The following is a 17,573-nucleotide window of genomic DNA, read 5'->3' as shown; positions in this document are numbered from 1 at the left end:
TCTCTCTAGAGCACCTCTCCATTTCGCTCTTTCTCTATCTTCCTCTCTGTAGATCCTCTCTTTAAGTCATCAATGGGTACGCGAATCCCATCTCACCCGCTCAGCAATGGCCTTCACATGTTTAAGCGGCAGATTCAGCACAAGGAGTGGCAGCCGATGACAGGGTCACGTGCAACGCCGACTACCAGAGACGACGTGAAGAAATCCGGCGGCGTCGGGGGGCAGCGGTCAGGGCAGTTGGAGCCTTCAGGCTCGATGGGGGAAGGCGGTGTGTGTCCTTTGTCAGTGACGAGCTTAAACGAGGAGGTGAAGTTCAGGCTCAAGGTGTCAAGGGCGGCAATGTGGGTTTTTCTGGTGGTGGCGGGTTCAGATTTGAGCCCAAGCCCAAGTTTGTAATGGGAATGGCTGTTTTGGGCTTGCCCATATTGGCCATTGGGCATGGGCTTGAGATGGAGCCCAGGCCCATGTGTATTGCTGAAGGGCCTCATGTTTTGTTCACCCATTTAAAATTGGCCCATTCGATTGTTTTCAACTTACATAATTTACCTCCTTAAAGCATAAATTTCTCAATAAATTTTCTCAACCCCAATTTCTAAACCCTACTTACAAAACTTGCATATTTAAATAATTCTCCTAAATTCTACTTTTTTAAATTTAATCTAGATTTCCGAAATTCCGATATTTTATATGTATTTATCTTTATCACCTTATCCATTTATTTATCTATTTAAATTTAAAACTTACATTTTTTTAAATAATTCTCCTAATCCAGATCTTTAAATAACGCTTCAAAATCCCGATTTATAAATTTAAAATTCCAAATTCTGAAATTTCAATTCTCACATCAATTGATTTAATCATCGTTATTTATTCATTTGTTCATTTTTAAAATTCAATCTTAAAATAATCTTTCAAAATTCCGACTTCTAAATTTAAAATTCCAAATTCCGAAATTTTAATTCTCACATTAATTTATTTAATCATCGTTATTTATTCATTTGCTCATTTTTAAACATTCAATCTTTAAAATAATTTTTCAAAATTCTAAATTCTAAATTTAAATTCCAATTTCCGAAGTTTTAAATTCTCACATCAATTTATTCAAATCATCATTATTTTATTTATTTATTTAAAATTCTATCATCAAGCAATTCCTCAAAATCCCGATTTCCAAACTCAATTTCCTAATTTCCGGAATTCTAATTTCCATATTTATTTATTCAATCATTATTCTTGTCATTTATTTATTTATTTAAAATTCTATCATCAAGCAATTCCTCAAAATCCCGATTTCCAAACTCAATCTCCTAATTTCCGGGATCCCAATTTCCATATTCATTTATTCAATCATTATTTTTTGTTATTATTATTATTATTGTTGTTTATTTATTTATTTAAAATTCCATCATTAAGTAATTCTTCAAAATCCCGATTTCTAAATTCAATTTCTAATTTCCGGAATTCCAATTTCCACATTTATTTATTTAATTCTTATTATTTTTATTATTATTATTTCATTTGTTTATTCTAAAATTCAATTTTAAACAATTCATCTAAATTTCCGACTTCCGGTTTTAATTTCTAAATTCCAAAATTTCCCATATTCACATTAATTTATTTAATCACTAATATTTCATTCATTTATTTCAAAATTCCATTTTAAATCAGTTCTTTAAAGCTTCCGATTTCCGAATTAAATTCTTAATCCCGAAAATTCTCGTACTCCCATTAATTTATTTAATCATTAGAATTTTATTCATTTATTTTAAAACTCCATTTAAAATCAATTCTTTAAAAATTCTTATTTCCGAATTAAATTCCTAATCCCGAAAAATTCTCATATTCACATTAATTTATCACTAATGGTTTATTTATTCATTCTAAAATTCTATTTTAAACATTTCTTTAAAATTTCCGACTTCCGAATTTAATTTCCAATTTCAAAAAATTCCAATATTCCCATTTATTTAATCATTATTTTCGTCCTTATATTATTATTCCATTTATTTGTTTATTTATTTTAAAATTCCATTTTTAAACAGTTTTTTTCAAAGTTCCAATTTCCGAACTTAATTTCCGATTTCCAAAATTCTAATTTCTTTCAAGTTTAATATCCAAAATTCCAATTCTTAAATCTAATTCTCAAGACTCCAATCTTCAAATAATTTTCGAGACTCCAATTTTCAAATGAATTTCAAAAATCAAATTTTCTCCTCGAACTGTTTTATTTCCACTCGGGTTCTCAAATAAACCTTCTATTCTTCTTGGTTTTTATATAAGCATTAATGTGATTCTCGCAATTCCAAGATTATGGAATTTGTGAGACTAATTCATGCAAAAATAAATCGGGCTTTGGTGGGCCCCCCACATATGTGATTTCATGACTAATTGATTGATTGATTTATTTATTTATTTGTCATGCGTGATTGATTTACTCTATTCTTGATATACATATAATCATTCCGTGTTTATTCACTAACCCCATTCCATGATAGCGCGTTGCTGTTTGCTGCCCAGGTACGCTTTCACTTATTCTGATAATTCACTAATACATATTCTGATTCTCATATACGCATGATTGATGCGAGTATCCATTGACTTTCTTATTAATTGCCACATCAGCTTCATTTTATTAGTAAAGACCCAACTTTAGGGACTTAGAGGGGTGCTACGGTCTCTACCGTACCTTCCCGATAAGTAATCTGACCCCCGAACCCGATCTGGTTTTTTTCGTAGACTAACCTTTTCCAAAACAAGGAGTCCCACTTAGGGTTTTTCTTTCTTATTTTGTTTACCCTTTTAAAAATAAAACAAAAATAAGTGGCGACTCCAAGTCATTTTCAAATAATCAATAAAAAATCAATTTTTTTCGAAATAAAATCGAGCTCACCATCGAGTGGGAAACGCATGAGCCGAAATGCGGGGTCCACACCCCCTTTTGAGGTTTTCATTGTAAAAAAGCCTTAATTAAGGTACCCGACACTTTAGAGACATAGATGAGCCACAAATTTCACTGGCACAATCAAATCTTTAGGTAAAAACGCTTACAATTGAAGAAACATATAAAGAAAACATCAGAGGGAATAAAAATATAGGAAATTGAGTGCCTAAAAGGGGCTACAAATGTAAAATTCACCAGCAAGACAATCGATGCAGCGAATCGAAATAAAATATCTGGATGAATTACGCTGGAAAAGTCATCAAATTCATCAAAAACTGATCTCACCTGAAGGGCCGCTTTTCAAAGGAAAGCTCGCCTGACTCTGAGCTCTGTTTTCTACTCCCTCTAGGAAATCCTCTATCCCCAAGCTATCCACCCTCACTAGTTTCTTCTCAAGCTCCTCAAATTTTCCTCCAGGCAAGATTGCTCCTCCAGCCAAGCCCCGAAAATTTTTCGGAATCCTCTTAAACGCCAGAAAAACCTCCTATCCTTTCTTCTTTCTTCTCTCTGTTTCCGGACCCCCCCCCCACGATGGCTAGCTCAACCCTTAAAAACACGAAGACACTCCCCTCTGTTTTTCTTCTCCCACAAGTCTTCACCTGCTCTCTGCTACCACCATGCCATCTTTGCCACATGTCCCATGCGGCTTGCCCCCTCCAGAAAGAGGTCCCCCCACTTCAAAAAATGAAAAATTTTCAATTCCCGGGTCGTCCGCAAAAGGGGTCTACAAAAACTTTTTCTTGACCATCTTCAAATTTGAGAAATATGATAATCTTCAAGTTTAGAGATAACCTATTTTTATCAGGGATGTTGTTTTTTCAATATTATTCCATAGAACATTATTTTAGTTTATTAATGTTGTATTTTCTTTAAATGGTTTGTCTATGTTTTGAATTTTTTTTAATCTAATTTGAGTGATATGTTTTATATAAGGACATTAATTTTACATTATAAGTATATTAATTTTATATTTTAACACATAATTATAGATTACATAATTATTGTAAAGTATATAAATTTTTTATAGTAATTTAAACAATTCTTTTATATATATATATTTTGGTCATTCTTATAAAATGGGAAATCCCTTGTTTAGGAAAAAAAATATTTATATATTCTTTTCCTTTCCTATTTTTCCTATGATAATAGTTATTATCATCCATTTAATGCTTGGGGCTTTGAACCAGAGAGGTTTCCAACACTTTAACAATCTTATTTCCTTTTCTTGTGTAATCATATTTCCTAAACAAAAATTTCATTTAATATACTAGTTAATTTTATATTTTAAGCATGATTGCAAGGTTCCCTACATCTATTGAGAAATTATACTCAATGTATGTGCATGGCATGTGAGCCTTTACTAGTAAGTATTAAAAGAACTAGAAAACCATTATCCCTCATAAAGCCAATTGTAACCATCTTTAAAAGTATAGAAAGAGTAGCATCCATGTATTGTGAAAGTGATCTACTCTATCTTCTTTCATATCAAACATAGAAGATATTTATTTTCCCTACAAATAATCAAATAAGAATTTATTAATTATTTGAAATCCACCATAGAAAAAGATTAACATTAGGCTTGAACAATAATTTTCAATAGTTGAAACCTTCAAGCAAACAATTTATATGAATGTTTAAAAATATCATTAGAATATGCTACAAATAGGATAAATATGCCCATAAATGTTTAAATAAATCTATAGAACTCCTATGTAGATCTTTGCAATATAAGTGTTAAATTAATCAAGGTAAATGTTCTCATTAGGTACAAGAACTCCGAAAATGCCCGATCCATGAACTCCAACTGCAAAACTCGTGACACTATTTTCCTTTCGAATGTGCAAGAATTCCAAAGATCAATTTGAACCAAAAAGATGAAATAGATTTCCATTTTAATTTTAGAAGAGAATCTGACTTAGAAAATGATTTGGAGTTTTGATTCCAATAGCATAAATTTCATATCTGTACAAGAGATAAATTGGAATTTTGATTTGTCACGGTAAAAGAGAAAAACATATTTGGATTTTGATTTCTAATCGAGAATCTACTTGATAATCAATTTTGTTAGCCCAAGGGTTTTCCTAATCAGGTTTTGATGATAACAAACTATGGTTAAATTACTAATTGGTTTGATTTGTAAAGAATCTCAAGTATTAATTTGGAAATTCATCAAATGACCTAATGGATACAAAATCAAGACGTTTGGAAGACCTTTATTCATAGGAAACAAATGTAAGATGAATGCATGGGTGCACTTAGGGTTTACATATCATTTCATGCATATTTGGAAAACTCAGTTTATTCTTTAAAGTTACAGTTTCATTAAAACCCAAGTTTTATCAAATATACCTTCAGCAAAACGTTTCAAAATTGGCATAAAGACCTTGCCTAAGTGTTAGAAGAGAAAAGAATAGAAAAAAAATAGGTTTTTGAGGCTAAAACGTTAAACCGGTCGAGGCACTAAGCCAATTGGCTCAACCAGCCAAGGTACCGGTCGACCAGTTCACTTTGTCCGGTCGAGGAGTGCAAAAACACTCTCTCTCTTTCAGTAGCCTTCTCTTCCTGGTCGACCTCTGGTTAAGGTCCAGTTGAAGCAACGGTAACCTGCCAAAACATTAAATGCTCCAATGGTTAGTGAATCGGTCGATCCCTAACTCGATCGGTTGAGGCTATTTTTTGTTTTTCTTGGCTCCCAAGGTTAGAAACCTATAAATTGAGAGCTCCACTTCATTTATGACATAGAGAACACTTGCATTTATTTGTCTACCCACTTGTTCTTGCCTTAAAAACTCTCATTTCTTTCTTAGTGCATTAAATCTTCATTTGCATATCCTTTAGTGCACCTTTGTGATTCATCCTAGCTTTGATTTGTGTTTTATCTATCATTGAGCTAGGTCGAGGGATTCATTCTTGTAAAATTGAGTGTTAAAGCCTTCAAGTGAGTTGAATCTTGAAGAGATTGTGTAAGAGCCCATTGGAGTAGGAATCCAAGTGTAAAGGATATTAGAAGCTTGGTTGAAACTTCAAGTTAGCGGAACCCTCACTCGGTTAGGAGCTTGAGGAGAGTGGACGTAGGCAAGGAAGTGCTGAACCACTATAAAATCTGACTTTGATATCTCTAACTCTATCTCTTTATATTTGCTTCTATTGTGCTTGAATTTATTGTGTTGAAAAAGATTTTGAAAAACCCAATTCACCCCCCTCTTGGGTGTTTTTCTCTTTTAAGATTAGCATTTATTTTCTCAAATTTGAAACTCGAGTTCATTTTTTTTTTCCAAATTATCTAGAACCCTTTAAAACTTCAAAACACTTGAAATATATGATCAATATTCCTCATCAACTCAAATACATGGGGATAAATGTGGAGTATGTATGTATTGTAATACTAGAGAACAAAATTAGGGGTCTAGAAATATGAGGTCAATTGTTCGTTTGTGATAATTTAATATATGGAGTCCATTATTATTCAAAATAAGTGTTACTTCTCATATATAGTGATTTTGAAATGTGGCAAAGATGAAGTGGTTAAATAGTATGATGCCATGGTATGAAGGATGTGGTTAAATAGCCTCCAAGTGGAGTACATTAGCCAAGCGCTTTGACTAATTGTGACGAATCAAAGGAGTCATTGCATCAATGAAAGGTGAATTGGATGTGGCAGGATGTGGCTACCACACAGAAATAATAAGAAAAGGCAATGAAGAGAAAGAAAGAAAGAGATTTCAAACGTGGTGAAGAGAGAGAAGAACAAAGGGATTTGAATTTAGAAGGTTCTTTATTATATATATATATATATATTTTCTATTTGATTTGAGAGATAATGAAGGCTACTTTTACAAATTATGGGTTATTTTACTTACCCTTTTAATTAAATATTCTTATAGAAAACCAAATTCCGAAGAATGACTAACCTTTTTTAAAAACATAAAATGTAACCTTTTGGAGAAAAATAATCTTTAATAATTTATAAATCCCTATTTATTGTGTTTACTTTTACTATGTGGAGGTGGTTTTTCAGCAATCAACTAGAAAACGCATGAGGTAGCCTAATGCGTGATGGAATCTAGAAACAATGGAAAGTTACAGCCTGTTTGACTATGTGATTTAAAAACAATTTTTTGCTTTTAAAAATAGAAAAATGTTTTTAAAAATTCCTAATATTGTTTAGCTATTGTTTTCTAGAAATAATTTTTAAAAACAAAATGAGATAGAGAACAATTTTTAGAGAACAAGTAGAAGTCGTTTTCATTAGTTTTAAAAACTATTTTTTGTTCTTTAACTTAAAAACAGTTTTTAAAAATAAGTTTTAGAAAACATGACTAAATGAACCCTTAATTTCTAGACCGATGAAAATGAAGGGAAAAATGGGAAAAATAAGCAATAAAAATGACACTTTTCATTTCCTTTAAAAGTACCTTCAAGTTGCATTGGTTATGGGGGCAGTACTCTTGATCTATGATTATGGGATTGCCAACATTATTCATAGCAATATCTTCAAAATGCATTTCAAAGGCAGTGCCTTGATGGGAAGCAGGCCATGTCTTCACTCTCACGCCATTCTGGGTGTTGGTGAAGGTACAGTTCTTGACACTAATGCCAACCACAGGTTCGTCATTGGAGTACTTTCCAAGACTTCCCATGCTGATGCCATGGCCAGGACCACAGGTTACTCTTTGGATAATAGTTTGCTCACTGCCATCACCAATTGAGACACAATCATCTCCGGTTTCGATGGTTGAATCGGTGATATTGATCCCCGAGGAACATCCAATGTGATTTCCATCGATCTGTGTTAAGGCTCTCTTCTGGTGCACTAATTGCAATGTTGTAGAAAGTCAAATTCTTGCACCCTAAAAGATTAATATGAAACTGTTAGCTGTCTCTTGAAGTTATGTCGTTGACCATGCTATTGGTGATGAAGTTGAACCTCAGATTCTGTTATAGATATTTCAAGTCAAAAAAAGAGACACCAAAGCTTATGCTGTAATGTCCTCATTATGCACACAAAATGAAAGAATTACATAAGCATATGTATACATGAACTTACAATGGGAAGTTGGTTGCAATATGCAGAACGGGGGCTTTTTCTGCCCCATACAGTTTTTCCTTGGCCATAAAAAACTCCACCACCAAACAATGTGAATTGGTCGATTTGTTGGAAAGCAATCCAACCAGCTTCAGCCTTGAACCTGCTGGTATCCACCGGGGCCTTCATAGTGCCTTGGACAATGAAATTGATAGGAGCCTTGCAAGGGCCTCCAATGGTTATTTGGCCTAGTGCATATGTCCCTTCTGGAATCATAACTGTACTTGCCATAGGCGATGCACAAGCATTTCCGCAAGCTTTAAGTAAGGCCTAAGAAACATTCAATAGAGGACCCATTTAGCAGAAATTTAAGTTCAACATATATCTTACAATATTATAATTGAATTGTCCTCGCCTGGCTGATATTGGAGTTTCCATCAGCCCGGGCACCATATTTGGTAACGTCAAAATTGATATCACCAGATACTTTTGCAGCAGATGCTAGCAATAGCAGAAGAGAGGTTGCTGTGATATTCAATTTTAGGCCCATCTTTTCCTTGTCTCTCTCTTCTCCTTTGTTTGGTAAAACTTGTAAGCAATTAACAATGGTGAAACCTCATTCTTCTCAAACCATTTTATAGTGTAATTGGAGAATCTCAACACCAATAAAACCTTTAAACAATTACTATCTAATTAAGTTTTATAGTTTCAAATAGGTTGTGATGTTTGGGTCAACTTCCCTCCTATTATTGGCCTTAACCGTCTCAAATTTTATACTCTAAATCCTTTTTTGACGAGTTTTTTTTTAGGCTAATCACAACCTCTCAATGACTAAGTAAAAAGATTAAAGTGCAAAGAATAGTTGATATGAAGATTTTTCCTAATTATAGAGGAAATCTTATCAGCTGCTTTCAAGTAATTGTGAAGGTGGCCTTTGAGAAACTTTCTTAATTAGACTTGTATTGATATCTATCTTCTACCATTTTATTACAATGCTATTAGTAATACTATATTTTAATGGTTCCAAGTAAAAACAATGTCTAGGCATACATGCCATTTAAAACCTGCATTGTACCATATAATTTGATAAGTACCAATTGTATTAGAGAGAGAGAAGATATAATTTATTCTTCATACATTTTGCATTTTTCTCCCATATTTTCTTAATTTCTTCAATAACTCTGGATCTGCAAATCATTACAACCTCAAGGAGTTACCAAACCTTGAATTCCAACTTTTGGAAAACTTTCATAGGAATATTTTCCAAGTAAGCATCCTTCACATATATAATTAATCCGAATGATTTGTAGAGGGCAATCCTTATACCATTTTTTTCTTGATCAACAATTTCAATCCTCCTAAATTAAGATGTTGATATCTTAAGTGGAAAATCTAGATGGGAACATTGACATAAAATTTTAGCAATTTTAATTACAGAAACATTATATTTCTTATCATGACCACATTTGCAAGGAAGTCAACATATTGATATCTTATTGAGAGAACTTGATTTTTCTTGTGAATATTATATATTTTTTAAAAGTTATTCCAAACTTAATTAATTGTTTTTCATAATCTGCACATAGTAGATATTTGAAATAAATTAATATCTTCCATTTTTCAAACAAATTAAGATTTTACCTTTGCCTTTTTTGAGAATTTTGAATAGATTCAAAAGTAACATGATTAGTGTCTGAATATTCATCAATTTCAAAGAAAATATTTTTGAAGCTACATATATGGCTGTTTTCACCATCGAGTGAATACCATGTATTTTTCTCCTTATTACTTTATGTTTTATATGCCAAACATAAAGTGGCTAGGTTCTTCTTTACCTATTTGTTTTAACATGATTGGCTTTTCTTTCCATATTGCTAGTAGTACTTTTTATTTCATACACATAATGACAATTTTTTTTATAGTTATAAGGTTGAACTTGAGATTTCTCATAACTTCTTTCATTTTGTCTTTAGTTGTGCTCTCTTTCATGTCTTCTTAAAAAATATGGGTTTTGACATGCATGTTCTTGATTATTTAATGAAATAAAACCACATAAACCACATCTTTCTATGTTTACTTGGTCATAACCACTCCAGGATCGTTTTGACTTCTTTTATTATTAAGATTTTCTTTAGTTTCTTGTCATTTAAGTTTTGTTTGAGGAACTTTTTCTTGGTTCTTCTTTTTTAATTTGTCTTCATGCTACAATGAAAATCATTTTACTGTCTAATGAGCACAACAACCAAACTTTGAATCTAATAGACTGAATTATTTGTTCAATCACACAAGTATGATTTAAAATTTCATTGTTTCATTTTAGTTGATTCATGGGTGATCACTATAACTCTTGAAAAAGTAATGGGAGATTGATTCTACTTCTTTTATGGTCAAACTTTTAAATTCTCCTCTAAGGGTACAAAGAAAAACTTTTCTTAATTAATCAATTTCTTTATGTGCATTTTCTAATATTGTCCATGCTTTCTTGGTAGTGCATGGTTGCATTTGGAAAATTTCCAAACATGCCTTTATCTATTGCTTGATAGATAAGGGTAAGAGCTTTCTTCTTCCCTTTTGGCTTTTTTTTTTTTTCGTTTTCCATATACCTTTAAAAAAATTACTTTGATTTTAGAATAGTGGTTTTATGTCATGGCTTTTTGTTTATAGCCTTCCTCTATAACCTTTTCATACATCTTGTGAATCAAGTAAAGTCTTTATCTTCATACTCCAATTATTGTAATTATTTTTATTGAGTTGAAAGACTTATAACAAATATATCCTACTTGTCATTTTTTTCTCACGACCTAATTTGTTCAAGTAATAGAGTGGAGAACACATAAACAAATCCATAGAGAGAAATAAGTAATGGAGAAAAATCAAGAAAATGACATTACTTTCCACCATTCTTGTTCAACTATCACACTAACTCCTTTTTTTTTTTTTTTTTTTTATGGATACCTTTATCTAACAAATAGACTCTTAATAACAAAAAGTATAAAAAATAACTTGTAGGACTTATGTATAAACATATAATTAAATCAACCACTCAAATTTGTAAATATTCTAATTTACTTTTATAAAACAAAATCAAATCCTAATAATTGGGAACTTCCTAAACTCAAGGTTCCTTTCTAACAAGTTCTGAATGTAAATGAAAGATAAGCAAAAATATGTAATTGAGTCAAGTAATTATATTTATTGTTTGGATAGTGGGAAATGTGGAAAGGAAATGGTGAAGTGTTCCAAAAATCGATTTGAATTGAGGATGAAACCAATTCCCATTTCAATTTTAGATAAGAAATTGAGTTGAAAAATGTTAGGTAATAAACCTTCCAAAAGACCAAATTAATGAAGCGAATAAAAAATGTGGAAATAATAACAAAATAGAGTAGAAAAAACAACACACGAAATTTATATGGTTCACTCAAAATTTACGTGGTTCTCTCACTTGAAGAGTTACTTACTTCAGTTATGTCTTCACACAAAATCAATGCAACAACTCATCTTTCTTCTTCTATGTTTGTAGGCCAATTGAAATTGAACATAACTTTAGTTTGTGAATTGTCACTGTCTTTGTTAGCATATATGTGGGATTTCATTTCCATGAATCTTCTTAGGTCTAAGAAATTTGTAAATGATACTTTGTTTGAATATGCTTCATTCTGGCATGGAAGGATGGTTCTTCACAAGTGAAACACACTCTGATTATTTGAATAAAATACATTGTTCTCCTATTTTTCCTAGCTTTTCCAAGAAACCTTGAAGAGAAATCATCTCCTTATTGGCTTTTGTAATAACAATATATTCTGCCTCGATAGTGTAGAGAGTTGCAACTTTCTTGAGAAACCCAACTAACCATGGTTCATTTAAGAGTATACACATATCTTTTAGTGCTCTTTCTGTTTTCGACATCTTCGGCACCTAGGTCAATATCAACAAAGCCTTCCAGTTTCATATCCCCACTTCTTAAATAGAGTGCCATTTTTTAGGTATTTTGAAAATATCTAAGGATCCATTTAACCACTTCCTAGTGCATCTTACCATAATTGTTCATGTACCTGCTCACCACTCCTACTACTTGCACAATATCTAGTCTTGTACAAACCATAACATATATCAAACTTCCAATGGTTGAGGCATAAGGAACTTTTTTTATGTGATCACATCCTTCCTCTATTTTTGGTGATTGCTCTTTGGAAAATTTGAAATAGGCACCTAAAGATAGGCTCACTGGTTTAGCATTCTACATGTTGAACGTAGAGAGTACTTTGTTGATGTACTCTACTTGTTACAACATCAAAGTCTTTGCTACTTTGTCCCTATTAATCCTCATTCCAAGAATCTAGTTTGTAGCACCTACATCTTTCATTGCAAACCACCTCAATAATTTTCTTTTTAAGTTATTTATCTCTTGCATATCAAAACCTGAAATGAGCATATCATCTACATACAAAAGTAAAATAATAAAGTTGTTTTCAAACTTTTTTATATAACAACAATGATCTACTTGACATCTTGTAAAACCGTTGCTACTCATAAAGCTATTGAACTTTTTGTACCATTATCTTGGAGCCTGTTTCAGACCGTATAGAATCTTCTTCAACTTGCACTTGAAGTTTTTTTTGCTTACTATCATGAAGCCTTTTGGTTGCATTATATAAATCTCTTCCTCCAAATCGCCATGAAGGAACATTGTCTTCACATCTAACTGCTCAGGATGCAAATTTTCTACAGCTACCATCTTTAGCACCAATTTGCTTGTCATCAACTTCATTATTGGAGAGAAAATCTCAGCATGGTCAATTCCTACTTTCTGCTTAAATCCTTTGACTACCATCCTAGCTTTGTAACTCTTGCTTCCATCATGTTCTTCTTTGATCTTGAAAACTCATTTGTTATGTAAAGTTTTCTTTCCTTTTGGTAGTTCAATCAAATCCTATGTCTTATTTGACATCAGGAAGTCCATCTCATATTTTATGGCATAATCCCACTTGACCAAATCCTTAACCTAAATTACTTCATCATAACACTCTAGTTCTCTATTGTTAGTCAACAATAAATAATGCAAAAAAGGTGAATAACATTATATCAATTTAGGGGTTCTCAATGAGCATCTCACTTCTGCTATAGGAGTGTGTGGTTCTTCTTGAGATAGTTCATTTATAGGATTCTTTCGATCCCATGATTGTATTTCCTTCTTAGATTTTTCTTCAAACTTAATGTACTCATTTTTTTTCAGTTTTGACTTTTGTGCTGATAGATTCTATAAATGACTTGTCCTTGTACATTACTTTCTCATTGAGGATGATATCACTGCTTCTGATGATTTTTTTATTTTCAAAATCCCAAAATCAGTAGCCAAATTCATTAATGTCATATCCAACAAAAGCACATTTCTTAGACTTCGTGTCGAGCTTGCTCCTTTTAGATAAGTCAATATGCACATAAGAAATACAACCAAATAATCTCTAATGTGAAACTTTCACCTCTTTATCGCTCTATACTTCCTTAGGTAACTTTTCTCCAAAAGACACTAAAGGCTCATGGTTGATAAGGTAGGTCGCTATGCTAACGACTTTAGCCTAAAACATCTTAGGTAAGCCTGCATGTATTCTCATGCTTTTAGCATGTTCATTGAGAGTTTTGTTCATGCATTGTACTATACCATTCTACTAAGGTGTCTTTGGAATAGTTTTTTCCAGTTTAATTCCATTGGCTACACAAAACTCTTTACGATTCTCGTCTCCATACCCTCCTCCATTGTTGAACTTCAAATGCTTCACTTTCAAGCCCGTCTTGTTCTCTACCATGCCTTTCCATTTCTTGAAAACATCATAAACTTTTGATTTCTTTTTCTGAAAATAAACCCATACTTTCCTAGTAAAGTCATCAATGAAGGTGATGTAGTAATATGAGCCTTCAATAGATGAAATTGGTGATGACCCCCACACATCTGTGTGAACTAGGTCTAACTTCTCTACTTTGGGTGGTTTGCCGATCTGTGAGAAATTGACCATTTTCTGTTTGCCAAAAATACAATCCTTGTATAGACCGATGTCTACTGATTTTAGATTTGGCAGCTTCCTCTTTGAAACAAGAACTTTCATCCTTGTCTCGCTCATATGACTGAGTCTCTATTGCTAGATTTTCTACTTCTCATATGATTCTACAATTGCAACAATATTCTCCATGTTAGAAGTAACATAGAGAGTACCATTCTTCTTTCCATGAGTTATGACTATAGTTTCCTTGGTGATCTTCCATTCGCTCCCTAAGAAGGTTGTATGATGACCTTCTTGATCAGGTTGATTCATTGAGATTAAATTTCTTTTTAGACTAGGAATAAATCTCATGTCTTTCAACTTCCAGACAGTCCCATTTGCTCGCTTCACTTCAGTATCGTCTTTCCTCGTAATCTTCATGGTCCCATCATCAACCAGATAAACCTTCCCAAAATCACCATTGACGTAGTTCTCCATGATTTTGTAATGTGAGGTGCAGTGATATGATGCCCCATAATCCAAAATCCAGGATTCAACTAGACTATTGACACTTAGGATTAGAGCATCGCCAGTATCTTCGGCCATGTTCACGCATTCCTTTGCACCGCCATTGTTCTTTTTTGGTGCTCTACAATCTCTCTTCAAGTGACCATTCTTACCACAGTTCCAACAACTATTCTCTTTCTTCTTGGATCTAGACTTTCTTCATCTTGAATTTAATTTGCTCCGATTTGAGTTTCTATAATTGTGTCTACCTCTAGATTTGATGTTTAAGGCGGAACTTAATGTTTCTCCTAGTTCTCTTTGGTGTATTTTTTTTGCTTAGAATTAGACCTCGAACATCCTTAAATACCATCTTATTCCTTGCAGAAGAATTGATCACTATTGTTACCATCGCGATTCAACTTTTAGATAGAGAGGATAGGAGGATCAAAGCTCGAACTTCGTTATTGAACTTGATTTCCACTAAACTTAGTTGTGTTGTGATTGTACTAAATTCATTGATGTGAGCTGCTACAGATGCACCTTCTGTCATTCACAAATTGAATAACAACCTCATAAAGTGCACTTTATTTGAAGCAAATGACTTCTTATACATGTCAGAGAGAACTCCCATAAGACTCGCCACGGTCTTCTTCTTCATTATGTTGAAAGCAACATTGCAAGATAACGTTAATTGGATAACTCCAAGTGCCTGTTTGTCGAGTAAAGCCCACTCTTTATCTTTCATATCGGTTGGCTTTTATCCTAAAAAAGGGAAATGCATGTCTTTCATATATAGATAATCTTCAATTTGCATTTTCCAGATGGGAAAATGTTCACCATCGAACTTCTCAATTATGATGTTCTTTCTTCATCTGCTGCCATCACTCCCACTCAAATCTAGTTCCTTAGGACTTCAACAAAAATTGTACTTCTTACAGTATCTCTATACCTATAAAAAATTATAGAAAAACTTCTACCTAGAGCTTTAAACTAGTAAGAAAGTTCCCAAGAAAGATTGGAAGGATCACAATGATCCCATTTAAAACCTTGTCTCCTTAGACATAAATAAAAGTTCCTAAGAAAAATTGGAGGGGTCACAATTGTTCCTCTTAAATTCCAACCTCCCTAGACAAAACCTCCTTATAGTACCACTAAGCTCCTAGAACACCACAAGACATGCCATTTTGATACCAGTTGTTAGGAAATAAACCTCCCAAAAGACCAAATTAATGAAGTGAATAAAAAAACATGGAAATGATAAGAAAATAGAGTAGACAAAACAAAACACGAAATTTACGTAGTTATTTTTCTCCCTACAAGTGTTTATAAGCACTCACTTCTCACAATCCAAATCCCGATTACACCTGAGAGAATAATAATTCTTTAATTCTCAAGAGAACCTCACTTTTTCACTCAAAGTTAGACCACTCTTTTTCTTTCAATTCTAGGATAAATAGAATGAGGAGAGAAGGCCTTTATTTATAGGCTTTTTCCACCAACAGGTTTCCATGTAAATCACATGCTATTGTTAAATACAAGTGATTCAAATTTGGCCATGTCCACAATTTCCTCATCCATCATTTTATATATATATCACACGCACACACACAGTTATGTACACGCACACACATAACTATGAGATTTTTCTTGTGTATTCTGTGTCCTTAAATCAAAGACTCTATTGCCAATAGAAAACGATTTAAAGTTCTTAGTCCAACGATAGAAATTGAAATTCCCAATTTATAGAAAAGAGAGAAATTGGAGTTTTGATTTGATAGGAAAAAAGAGAAAAAACATATTTTGGTTAAAATCAATTTGAAGTCTAAGTTTAAGCACCATTTCGATTTTTCATAGTAAAAATTCAGGTCTTGCTTTGAAAATAGTTTTTAATTATCTAGAATATAAAAAAACAAGAAAGTATGTTTAACAACTAGAAAAAAAAAATGCTTTTAAATAGAAAATACAATGTTTCAAAAGAACATCTTTTATTTATTTTCATTTCATTTTACTTTTTTTCTAGGGTTGTTTTAAAAAATAATTATACAAATATGGAGAACGATTAAAAATAAAGCAATGCATATGAAAATTATTTTTAAAATGTATTTAAAAATATACCAAATAAGTTAAGAATATTGTAGGTTCTCAAACAAACATATGTGGTATAAAATATTAGAGAATAATTTTCAAAAGCTATTTTTAAGAAGTGTTTTTTCCAAACTATTTTCTAAAACACTTCTAAAAAGAGATTGAAATTTTGGATTACGCAACTTTGAAATTGATTTGAAAGAAAAAACATCTCACTCAAGGTCTCATCTACTTGCACAGTATCTGGGGCTCTCCAAATCATACACACCAAAGACAACCTTTTAATACTTGGAGCATGTACTTTATTATTTATGCAAAATAAGTGTTGTTTCTCCTATACAATTATTGGATTTTGATACATTTTTATCAACGGATTTTTGTCGTTTATTGTATCAAAATAAAATTTATAACCTAATTCAACTATGCTAAGGTAGCTTATATAGGATATTTTACAATTAATTCCTTATATAAATAGGTTTGCCTATAAAATAAAAGTTGTTAGGATTATCTCTATATATATTTTAATTAGGTCATGAGGAGAAAAAAGTTATGAGATGAAAATAGACATGAGAAGTTTAAATGTAGGTAGAAATTTGAAAAAGAATGTGAGGCATTTTGTGGGGTGAAAGTCCATGGATCAGAGTGTAAATACAAAAAGCGGAGAAATATAAGATGTTTTTAAGATCTTAAATAGTTTTATATATTTTTTCTATCCTCTCAGACAATAAATTGTATGAATGATTTAATATCTTCATGTCCTTGCACTAATATGTTGGGGTTCAAGCTTCCAACTACCCAGAAACTGTTATCAACTCTCCGCTAATGCTACAGCTTCCACATGCTAGCTTAAGGAGGATTGGTAAAACTAATATTACTTAGTCATCTCCAAACAACAAAGCCATATGATGGAAAACCATTAAAGATTCATCGTGCTGCAGTTTCCAAGAGCATTTCTTCTTTACATATAATTCAAATCCCAAACTACACACCTTGAGAGAATTACAACTTCAATATTTTTGTTGGTTCTTGCCATTTA

General features: G+C 32.3%; 1 pseudogene; it reads right to left on the bottom strand.

The window, feature by feature from the left end:
• Window positions 1-6,962: 6,962 nt before the first annotated feature.
• Window positions 6,963-8,517, bottom strand: LOC117908329 (annotated as a pseudogene).
• Window positions 8,518-17,573: the final 9,056 nt, after the last annotated feature.

Source organism: Vitis riparia, chromosome 19 (assembly GCF_004353265.1).
Source record: "Vitis riparia cultivar Riparia Gloire de Montpellier isolate 1030 chromosome 19, EGFV_Vit.rip_1.0, whole genome shotgun sequence".
NCBI classification, from domain to species: domain Eukaryota; kingdom Viridiplantae; phylum Streptophyta; class Magnoliopsida; order Vitales; family Vitaceae; genus Vitis; species Vitis riparia.
This window is presented reverse-complemented; position numbering and strand designations above follow the sequence as displayed.